Source organism: Orbicella faveolata, unplaced genomic scaffold (genome assembly GCF_042242905.1).
Source record: "Orbicella faveolata isolate gen_17 unplaced genomic scaffold, um_ofav_v1 contig_3, whole genome shotgun sequence".
In the NCBI taxonomy this organism is placed as follows: domain Eukaryota; kingdom Metazoa; phylum Cnidaria; class Anthozoa; order Scleractinia; family Merulinidae; genus Orbicella; species Orbicella faveolata.
The window spans coordinates 11,720,748-11,732,915 of NW_028301558.1; the positions used below are offsets into that span (position 1 = coordinate 11,720,748).

General features: G+C 39.1%; 1 long non-coding RNA gene across 2 annotated transcripts; it reads right to left on the reverse strand.

The window, feature by feature from the left end:
* Positions 1-293: 293 nt before the first annotated feature.
* On the reverse strand, positions 294-10,296 carry LOC149106386 (uncharacterized). Of its 2 annotated transcripts, XR_016209799.1 has the most exons (6): positions 5,416-5,600; positions 2,698-3,562; positions 2,407-2,645; positions 2,056-2,151; positions 1,520-1,610; positions 294-936 (listed from the first exon to the last, which is right to left on the reverse strand). It is a non-coding gene; the product is annotated as an uncharacterized LOC149106386 (long non-coding RNA). The 2 variants fall into 2 exon arrangements; XR_016209798.1 differs by lacking the exons at positions 2,407-2,645; positions 2,698-3,562; positions 5,416-5,600 and adding an exon at positions 9,784-10,296.
* Between the last annotated feature and the right edge of the window lie 1,872 nt (positions 10,297-12,168).

A 12,168-nucleotide genomic window follows, 5' to 3' on the forward strand; every position in this document is an offset into this window, starting at 1 on the left:
GGTCTTTGTTGACAAAAGCACAGCTTAAACTTCTTCCTCTAACATTTTACAGTTTTAACTGCCCCAAAATTTTATTGCATGTTTTTACAGGTGAGACATTGCTCTTTAAGCGGAGGGTAGTTTTGGGATCTCAAGTGATGTACTTTTGGCGATATTTTCCTTTAAACTTCGCCTTTTTTATGGCGCTTCATGAGTAGTCCGAAAGGGAAGAAATTTAAAATTCTGTAGAAAAATCAGGTGATGATCAAATTGCCAAAACAGCCTCTCAATGTAACAAGAAGCATTTGCTTGTCTCGAATAAAGGGTTTTTACCCGGATTTAGATCGTTTTCTTTGTATGGCAAATTGTTAAAAATGTGCCCTAAAATGGCCGCTGAAAGCCCTCTCAGAGGGGCAAAACCAAGATGGTGGCCCCAGGGCTAAAATACGAATCGAATTGAACTGAAAGTTATATTTTTGTGAATCACTTATCTAGACCATTCATCTGAGAAAGTTTGAGGAATTTGATTTTTTCTGGTCCAAATGGCCATAGTTGAAAATTACAGAGGGCGCCTCTTAAACACGAAGAAAATTAAACATCTTCTTAACAGCACTGTTCGACAGTGTGTCAACTAGAGCTCTGTGCTTTCGTTAAAATGTCTTAGAAAAAAATGTCTCATTCTTCATCCGGCTCAACAAAATATTCACTTATAAGATGGGCGGAGTCATTCTCGGGTGCTGGAAGCCAGTTGTTCGCTATGTACTTCATGCCTTTCTTCACGACGCATCCTCCATGTCATGATCTATCATCTCTGTGACTCATCCAGCCAGTTTGTCCATCAAGCTCATGGTTATACCACATTATAACTTTGCCTTTCTTGGCTGGTACAACAATGTTAGCAGTCTGGCAGTATTCTTTCAGATTGAAGCGGTCGCCATCTTTACGGTCTCTAAATTCCTGCGGCAAAACAAACAAAAAAAAATCGTATCAGCCCATCCTAAGTTGCAAGAGATTCTCGAAAGGTGCACTACTCAACAATCGGACTCCAGGCTCTCGGTTGCCAATTCAACCCTGGGGACCCAAGGTCTGGGAAGACTTGGGAAAGGAAAACCGGATCAAGGAACTGTTTTAGCCCACTCAAGGGCTCATCTCAGCTCGTGGGTCCTTATCTGCCTGTACAAATTAAACTATTTTGGCCCTAATTGAGGTAGTCAAAGTAGATCCAATACAGGTACTTAATTTTACTTACCGAGACAGGCCCCATTTTAGGGCGATACGATATATTTTAAATTCTAATTTGATATCTACAATGGATCAGTTCACGGTTGTGGGAGCCAAGTTGATACAACAAATAAGCGCAGCAAGTTGACGTCACGTGATATCAGGAGCTCAGCTGTCTACCAAGGAATAACACTGGTCGAGTTTCATGAAAAAGTAACGCGCGCGAAATATATGCAACAAAGAATTAATGAGAGCGTATGAGACTGGCGGTTTAATCAAGGCGGTTCAATCTAAGAAACTCGATTTGTCTGACACTCACAGTCTCATTAAAGTCTTTTATGTCTGCCACATAAAAAGCAATTCCTCTTCCATCTTCCACATCATTCAAGTAGTACAGAATGGTGATATATCTGCAGGTAATAAAAAAACGTATTAACAAACAGTCCACAAAAGCACCGCTATTTAGCAGCTGTTTGTGCCACATACAGCCGGTAATCCCTAAGCTGCAATAAGATCATAACAATCACAGTGCCTCTACACAAAGAGTCATATTGGAAAAAACTCTGGATTACACGTCATACCGAGCGGTACCGAACGGCGAAGACTGTGATTTGATAGGCTCAGCGCTGTCGGTTGTACTCTTTTGCGCATGAGCCGCGATTGGATTTCTGGACCTCTGGCCGTTACCGTTGTGGAGAGGTGAAAATAAAAGTAAGTGTGTGGATTTCTGCAGGGGCAAAAAAGGGCCATTGCAGAGAGGTGGTAGTTGGTGGAGGTTAGACTATAGAAATATTGTTCAAATTATGTATACCCTAAATATTGTAAATATCATGTACGTGATTGCGCTGTCAATACCTTGGGTAAAGGTCTTGATAAATTCAAGTTTGTAAAAGTTTGATGCATCACTTGTGAAGGAGGTTCTTCAAAGAATGTCTTTTTCTTTTCTGTTATCTATAAGGAAAACCAAAATAAAAATCGAATCATATTGAAAATAAAACCTATTAGGAGGAATTTGCAATCTGAGTTGGACATCATGGGCTCTATTTGATGAGGCAAACCAAAAACTCCGGGCCCACAGATCCCCACAAAGGACTGTCTCCATGGAGCACCCTACAGACCAGTCTACGGATTACCCCAATGGACCCCTCTACAGGCCAGTACCCCAAAAATAGAATAAAAATAATATTAAATAGTTATTTGACTTACTGGTTGTCCAATACATCACTCATGTCAGAAAAATGTGGAGCATTACGCTATGCAAATGTAACAGAGTTTGGTTCAGGCTGGCATGAGGGCACCTTATAGTATTACACATTGCTATTCCCTTTGCTGGGGCTATGTACGAAAGACCAGGAAGCCTCCCGAAAGCCTCAACACTTCTGAATAAGAAATTGCTAGATTTATCATTCTCTTTGAGCAGTACATTTAACCTCCAAGCAACAGATCTTAGATCTTGTTAACAAAACTTCTGTCAGACGCTGTGAACTACATAATTACTTTATTACAGTAACAAGAACATGGTCAAACATGGTTTTTCATAGCCATGAAAAAGAATAAGTCTTTTTGATTATCAATCCGAGTCACTCATAAAAGTAATAAAATCAAAGCGTCTTTTCAGCAAGCAACCATGGAAACAGATTACTAGACCATTATGTTATCTGAAATCATACATTTATTTTGCTTAAGTAAATGATATTGTCTTAGCCTTTTTTGGACATGGTTGTCTATGGTTTTCCATGGTGTTTGGTCATTCTTCATTGCAGTGCTTTATAAATGAAAAAAAAGTGAAAATCAGTTTTAATCATTCCATAAACACCTCAGGTGCCAGTATATTCTCTCAAATCATATGTTTATTTTGTTTAAGTATATGATATTGTCTTAGCCTTTATTTGGAAAGTTTTCATGGTTAATTAAATTCCATGGTGTTTAGTCATTCCTCGTTGCAGTACTTTATAAATGTTAAAAAAGGTGAAAATCAGTTTTAAATCATTCCTAAACACCTCAAGAGCCCTGATCAAGACAAGTTCTTTCAATATTAACAATAATGTTTTCTGACCATGGTTGACCATGAACCATGGTCAGTGGCCAAATTGGACCATGGTCAGACAACACGGTTGTACCACAGTCAACCATGGTCAACCATTGTTGGCAAAGTAAAAACCATAGATGATCGAACTGTTGCCGGCGTCACCCTAAATGAGACATTCACCAAAATTAAACATCAATTCAGAACTTTAGAGACCCCCATCAGTCGCAAAAAGACCAACAACTACACAAAATAAAGTGAAACAATATAATCTGTCAGTAATGACCTTTCTCCATACTAAAATGTTTGTTAGTAATTAATGACCTGAAAAAAGGCCTTAAAGTGCCACTGAAACGAAATTTTCGTATGTGAGATTTTTGCGTAGTAATAAAGTTTCAACCTTACTTGGAAACACTGCAGACTTTTTTTTCGCATACGGTAAGCGAAAACTGCTTTTTCAGCCGTTCGAAGTTGGCTGGTTAAGCCCAAAATTGGCGGCCATCTTGACGCGGCCAAAACAGCCTAGTGACGTCACTGGTTGTATTACTCTCATGCCGCGCTGAAAATTTAGAGTGATTATGGGAGAAGAGAATACTGTTCGAAGCCCCCCAAAAAACATCTTAAGGACATCTCAGAGCTGTAAAGCAGATAATAACAGTAGCCATAGACATGAAGAGGTGGAGAGTCGATGCTGGGGCTTTTCAGTCTATTTAATTGGATATTTGCAAGATATTTTATGTAAGCAAGCAAACGAGTGGGAGTTCTTAGATCGCAAAATGATCAGTGAAACTGGCCAGCACTCAATTAAACAATATCTACACTCATGAAGTAAAAAAGACATGAAAACAAGAGAAAGCGGCTTTTGAAAATATTATCCGGAGTGCTGCTGCACGAATCGCAGCAACAACGCTTCGAGTTTTCGAGTCGCTTCGTTTCGAGGAAACCGGACGCTTTGTGAGTTTCACCGCAGACGAGATTGTGCCACAGTGACCTTTAGTCCAGTCGTATCTGCCACATCCTACAAGTTATCACGACAGCAACAATTTAAGAAACCCTCTTCTTTTGTATGAGGGAGCGAATTTAAACTATAAAGGTAAACTAAGCTGCCATAACCCTACAGGTATGTTTTCAGGAAACGAGAGAAAGCGTGACAATGTCGGCGCCTAAAGGTCATATTTGCAAATTGGTTCAAATTCTGTTTAATAAACCTTCGAAAGGAGTGTAAACTAGTGACGTTTTAACGAATTGCTTTGAACTTGGATACTATTAAATGAAGATCATAGACATAAGTATGTGCTAAAGAACTCAAAGTAATCCATCGGCCGTGAAATATTGCAATTGGGAGATCCGTGCAGAAGAGAAGCGAAATTCCCGCTTTGTTTACACTCATACGTAATAAGTAATAAGTAATACGGCGATAAAGCAAACCCCGCTGCGGATCACAATTTTCAAAGATACATTTTGTCTACCACGAGAACTCTCACCGATTAGTATCATAAAAAGATGCCCTCTGTGTGCAAAGAAGCACTCGACTCAAAGCTTGTGGACCGTTAATAACTTCGTGATTGTACGGATGGCTGATGCGCTTGCGGCTTTTAATGCCGTAAAGTTGCCGAGGATATATTCGAACCTTGTTAATAGACCTTAGATAAACGTGAGAATCCAAATTTCAGAACCAGGCTGGAAACAGACGACGAAATATCGTGTTTAGGCTTCAGGACGTGATACAAAAGTTGCCACACTCGTCTTCGAAATCTCCAATCGAGTACTCAAGATGTTCGAAAAGTATACTGAGCTGTTCTAATCTGTAGCATTTATTTTGGTGAATCTACATTCTTTGGCGCCCTCCAACGTTTATGATGTGTATTTCCAGTCAAGGCTGGACAGAAATTACAAGGTAGAAAACTAGTAGGTATGACAATATGAAGAATAAACTTGAATAAATCAAGTGAAAACAAGAGAGAATCTATAGCGCTTCTCGCGTGAATACAACCAGTGACGTCACAAGGTCCTTAAACTCGGTTCCAGAGCCCGGACACAGTTTTGCTCCAAAAAGTCGATTTCAGCAGCTAAGAAAAACACTTTCCGTTAGGATTTGACAGAAATAAAGTTCACCATTATTTTAAGCACGTTTGAAACTATAAATTGGGCTAATAAAAGAGAGCACGAAAATTTCGTTTCAGTGGCACTTTAAGGGTTTCAGCGCAGAAGGCCAGTGCAAAACGTTTTCTTAACAGAAAAAAAAACTTTTAGTTTAACAAGAGAAATTCAGAAGAAAACTGAAGAGGAATTAATAAGTGCTTCCCTTGTTTTTATTTAATAAACAACTTGAAGATATAATGTATAATTTTTACCTCTGCTTTAAACTTTTCAAACTTACAGTTTGTTTTCACTTTCAGAGGGGTTCTTAAAGTTCACAAGCACACCACCCATCCCCCACCCCCCCCCCCCTCCTCAGCCCCTATTCCTACTCTCCCATAGCCTGGATCCCATATCAACCAAATTCCCCTCCTAAATTCTCCTCAACACCTTACAGTACATGCATGTAAATGTCAACAGCATAAATTCAATGGCTACTATCATCAAATTTTTGCCCCTTCATTCAGAATTTTTAGGAGTATCACATAGAAATATTCCAAAAAAGATTAAAAGTGCTGTTTACCTTTTGCAAATATCTGCATTAATTTAGTTCCAGAGATATTAAGTTTGAAAAATGTGTAAAATATGCAAATGAGAGGACTGATGACATCATACACTCAAACCAATATTACATGAAGTAGAGACCATACAGCAGAGATCATAATGTTGAAACTTGGTAGCCTTATAGTTTTACAGGCAACACACTAACGGTATGGCTATAAACATTATGTTCCCATGTAACTCAGTCTTTTCCTGGGTCCTCTCTAACCTAACTTCATTAATTTGCTGATTTTCAGCTCAAAAAACATTAATCAATGACAACTTGGACCTTACAAATTAATATGCTTGCTGAATCATGCAGATGAAGCACCATTGACAAATATCAAAATGGAACTCCAAAGGTGGCCAGAAAAGTCTAAAATATCAGGAAGGTCCAGAATGCAGCCTGTTGCCATGGTAACAGAACTGTTAAGCTCATAACATGGAGCACCTCTTCAAATTTCATCATAATAATACTTCAAGCACTGTCCCCAAGAGCCCACGGTCCCTTGTACCTGGACAATAAATTTTATGACTAATGTCTGGGGGACTGGATGATCTAAATGGTATGTGGGAGACTCCCAGAATATTTGCCAGAATGTATAACTAGATCTCTTTGAAGGTATTCATTAGGCACTAACATGACCATGATTGAGTGTGGAAAATGTTTTTTTAATTTATGATATTTTGAAATATTCCCCTCTCCCAGCTAACATGCTGACCTTCTTTGGTGCTTGAACTTGACAAGGGTCCTACACCATGGCAAATCGTGGGCCAGGATATGTTGAAATCAGACATCAGTTTATGAGTCTGTACATATTATTTATTTATTAAACAGAGATCTCCCCATCCCATCCCCATGGAAATTCCAGTTTTGATTCCTACTTTTCTTTAAAAAGTTTGGCTTTTGAGACCCTCCCCATCCTTGGAATTCTCAATAACCTCCTTTGGGTGGGTATGGAAGTTTTCTAGAACCACATAATAAAAAAAAAATTAACAAACTTTAAGACAGCATATGTCTGTGACATATATACATTGATTAACTTATGAAGACATGATTGATCACTGCAACTATACACAACTTAAGCAAAGGTGAAATAAAAGCCTAACATAAAAACAAAAAAGTTAGGTTTGAACAGGACTCAAGCCCAAGACCTCTGTGATACCAGTGCTATAACTTAATTAATTTACCTTCTATGCTACCACATACCAAACTACTAAATTATGAAGTGACACAGCTATAAAGAAGAGTTGTCAAGATATCAACTTTTGTGATTTCTCAAAGATTCTAAATTTAAGATTAATACCTAACAGAAGACATACATGTACAGTAGGGCACTGCACTGTGTGCTCTGACTCTACACACTCTAGGCAGGCAGGATAGATTTTTTTGGAATATACTGTTACTAGTCATACAAGAGGTTAACCTTGCTGCTGAGTGAAGTCTTAATGTGTGTTTGCATTTTAAACTGAAAATATGTGAACTAAATGCGACAAAATGTGTATTAAATCTGGGCCAGTTCAGTACAATTTAATACAAAATTTCAGTCAGCCACAAAAAATAATTGTTTGCAGCTGATATTACTTTGTGAAGGCTTCTAGAAGGGTTGTAGTTTTATAAAGCAACTGGCAGCAAGTACTATTTTGGTTTACTAAAGGAAGACTGTAGTAACTGCTAGGAAAAAGTGTTTGGTACATCCTGAAAAATTGGGTGGGGGTGTGCAGCCCCATCCCAAAACCCTTACCTTATTTATGACAAAAATCTGTGATTTTCCCTGACCCATTTATGACTGTTGCAACTGGGACAGTTGCCATAAACATAATTTGTGAAGGGCTTTTGTTGATGGTTTTATCAATAATGATGAAAATTAAAGTTACAACTGTGGCTTCATCTAAAAAACATACCAAATTTAAGACTAGAGTTCAAAAACCTTACCCTACAGTATTTATGACCAAAACAGCTGAAAAACCTCACCCTTTGGGGCTGCACATACATCTATATAGCCCATATAAGAGAGTCCTCCCCCCCCCCCCCCCCCTCCTGGAGTAGGAATCAAAATATTATTGCCTTGATGACATAATAGAGATATCAGCCTTCATAATTTCAGGGATAGGAGATAACCAATCTCCAAATGATCAAGAGTTATGGGACTTCACTGCCAAAATGATGCCTGATGCTTACTACAAATTGCATACATTACTCCTACAATGTAACAGAATTTTGTTTTGTGGATTAGCTCGAATCCATTTTCATCTCTGAGGCGCACATATTCTAAAAACAACCAACTGACACTGACAATCTTAAATTACTGTGGAACCTTGTTAATCTGGTCACCAACAGGCCACAAAAATCTGACTATATAATTAATAAATAAGAAAATGACCGACTGAGCTTTTGTTTGAGCCAGATTAAAGTGGACATTGATAATAATGAGTTGGCTGTGTTAATTGGGTGGCTGTAAGGTGAGGTTCCACTGTAGCGACAAAGATGATACTCTCAAACACCTGTACCCACAAAGAGCTTGAAAAGCATAGTTTGTATAATCAGTTGGAAGAGGTAGAGGGAATGTGGCAATAAAATAGCATGGCTCTTAGGGTACATTTATATGGTCCTGTGTACCTTAGAGACATTCCTTCTTATTATTTCTTTGCAAAATTCATCTAACTGTTTACACGAGGATCACGAACCAAACTCAGGGGCGAGACAATTCAGGTGCGAGAGTTGACTCACCTTGGCAAGTAAAGTAACCCTGGCAGGCAGGACAACTTTTCTTTATATAAACACTTTGGATTGCCTAACTGGGACAACTCTCGATCAACATGGCGAGTGTCACGTAATGCCTAGATTTCAGATTTAAAGCAGTCATGTGTATTAAATAAGAAACAATTAACTCGGCAAAACCAACTGTGATCAATTATGACTGAGGGAAACTCAAACAAAGAGGGATATTTGCACTTTTGATCACTCAATAAGGGTTATGAATAATATCTATTGTGCAGGGTCAACGTTGATTAGGCCTACAGGGACAGCATTTTCACATATAAACACTTGATAAAGTTGCCTCAGGAGGAGGGTTGTCTCTGGTACCCGAGACCAAATAAATGGGTCCTTACTGCCTTTTTTTGGTGTGCTGTCTCAAAGACCACCCCCACGATGTTTAAAGGGGGAGGTCCCTAAAAAGGACCTTATCTTAGGACTTCAATGGCATTACTGATTCCTTCTGATGGCTTGGATTTGAATCGATTTCATTTTTAAAGTGGAATAGAACTTAAAAATCTTCCTCGAATTTATAAATTGTTCCTTAAGCTTCCAGCGAGACATAAGTTTAAATTAGCTTTCATGTAATCAAGATTTTACTGGGCGTTTTAAAAGCACCGACCATCAGGGCACCCAACGGATCGTTTCGGTAAATTATCTGTTCGGAAGGCCTTCAATCCCCTCTGATTTTCAGAAGAGAATTGTCACCTCGAACTTTCGTGATATGGAAATTTAAAGTCTGTTGTTTTCGAACTGTTAAAAAATGTCGTTTTGGGTACCGAAAAAAGGTCAGCTATCATTTCCGGAAAGGCGATAAGACCTAACGTTTTCGGGGTATGTACAAAAAAGCCCTAACAAATTCGAGAATACTCAAGTTCCCCTAGAATAACCGAACAGATAAAATTTTTTTAGCGCAACCTAAAATTAACCTACAGAGCTTTAAAGGTACTCCAGATAGCCTAAAACAGCGTTTAAAAGCATTTGAGAGAAAACGGTCGTTGGGTGCCCCTGCGACCACGAAAGAGACCGATGACCCCAAAGTAACAATATATATATGTGTACTGTATCTTACTGAAAACAACAATCTTCAACGAGAGATGTAGGAATATGGGATACTGACCTTCAGCATGCGATCATAAGCTTGTCTCTTCTACCATATACACGTGAGCCAAGGGCAACAAAAGCTCTGATGACAGCGACTTTCGGAACTAAACTGCTTCTGGTAATTATGTTCTCGTGGAACGCAATGCAAACTATTGCCAGCAATACTTCATTCAGATTGTTGTTAACATTATAGGCTTTTGCACTTAGTGTTATCACTAAATCACGAACAGCTACGTAGAACCAAAAGTCGTAACAACACCAGTTTTGCAAATGTGTAAAATCCGCCATACGATGACAGAAGGCTCTCCGTTATTCTCCTTCAAAACAATAATAAACTTTTCTCTTTTCCAGAAAGTTTCGCTTAAAAAGTCGAAGTAATGTGCCTGCAACATCTTTCCATCCTCAACATAAAACGAAACGAAACTGATGGTTTACAAATAGACGGAAATCTTGAGTAATCGAGACGCCATTTTTTTCGCTTTATGACGTCATTTGGTTGTCAACTTCTGGCGGATTTCTGGCGCATTCCTGATGTGCGGCGGGCTATATTAAGGTTTCGTTTCGGGCCGAGACGAAACCTTAATATAGCCCGCCGCACATCAGGAATGCGAGACTCTCGGCGAGGTTTCGGCTAATCTAGCCTTACGTCACATGGGAAAGTGTCACCAGCGTTCATCTGATTGGCTAAGAAGTCATATCGGACAAAGAGACAGTGACCCTAATTTTAGTAAAATACTCAATTCTACAATCTAACTTCTTCAATACTTCTTTATATCTGGCTCATTTTAGCCCAAAACACTCAAGCAAGTGTTTTCTAACGACACCACTGAATTGAACGATACTAGAAACCGTGCCAGGAAAGTCCCTAACGCCGATCAAGGACAGGTAAACTGCTGATTCCACTCATTTGCATAACTTGCCACGCTTGTAAACAAGCTGCCTGGAAGGACAGAAACTGCGGCTGAAACTATGGATTCATTGAATGAGCAAGAAATTACACCAATCAAGGATGTTAAAAAGCTAGCTAGGATAGCCGGCAGTGCACCGAGTGATGGCGTGAAAAAACACGTGAAGAAAAATCATATGCTCCCAGTGAAAAAGGGAAAAAGTTATTTTTTTTTCTTCTGAAGAAGCCTCCGTGTGGAGACTAGTCCAAGAGGCCTGTAATTGCCCAGATGCTGTGACGCCGCACCGTTCTGATGTGAACAGGTATGTGCTGAAAAAGAATTTTAATGCACCAGTAAGGATTAATGGAAAAACTGGATCACCTTGCGTATGTTTGACTGTGATCTACGACATCAAAGACCAAAGTGTGGTTACTGCCTTCCCTTCAATGTGATTTGTCAAGACTTGAGTAACAGAGAGAACAATTTACCGAAAAAATGTGATTCGCAACTTCATGCTATGCTGTAACTGTAAAATCGAAAATGACACATAACACATGACTACGCATGCCTGGATAAATTTGACCATTTTGCCCTAGGCATGGGCTCCTGGCCCTAAGTTAAAATTATAGGAGCTAAAACTAACAGTCGGAGCAGTTAATCCCAGGTGATCTGTGACGTCATTGCGGGAGCCTGGGGAAAGAAATTTTAATGCCGTATCCCATAAACCAACGCACGCACCAATTCAATCTGTTTTCGAATCATGGCGACTCTTCGGCTCACATGCGGGAAGGTTTGCGACATAGAAATCGTTCCATGGAACAGGAGTACCCAACGACACTTTAACTGGAAATTTAATATGTGACTTCCCAAGCACTGATTCTGTGCTCCCACGTCAATTACCATTAATAAGCAACTTTCCTGGGAAAAAAATATCCGCTCTTCACTGCTAGCAAGATCGACTTTATTTCATAAACTCCCAGCCAGACATAATGAAAATTTTGAATACCGAGCTAGAAAAATGGCGATTAGCCAAGTAGCCAGCCAGCAGTAAAGGGTAACATTTTAAATGCCAGCAAGGCAATTATAGGCGAAAAAATGTTCTGGCCAGCGTTTTGACCTAGATTAAAAACAAACGCATCGTTTAGGACCTTTATTCAACAGCCTATTGTCTGTTGACTATTATTAGAGACAAATTAGGAATATGTGGTTATTTTTGCCGCTATGAGCAAAATCTACACTTTGATTATCTTATCCCTTGAAAAACAATACAACTTACCATTTATGTTTAAGCGGATCGGACAAGGTGTCTCCCAGCACGTTGTTTTCCGATACTTCAGATGCCTTCCAGGTTCAGCATACGTGTGACAGTTTGGCACTTTACGTTCTGACATACATACATACTTATAAAACGATTATAAAACGATTCACACTTATGTTTAAAATAAGATCCCTCTAATCCTTCTAGACATTCAGATCAAACTTACTTTCACCAAAGAAATGCTTGTTGCAAAATT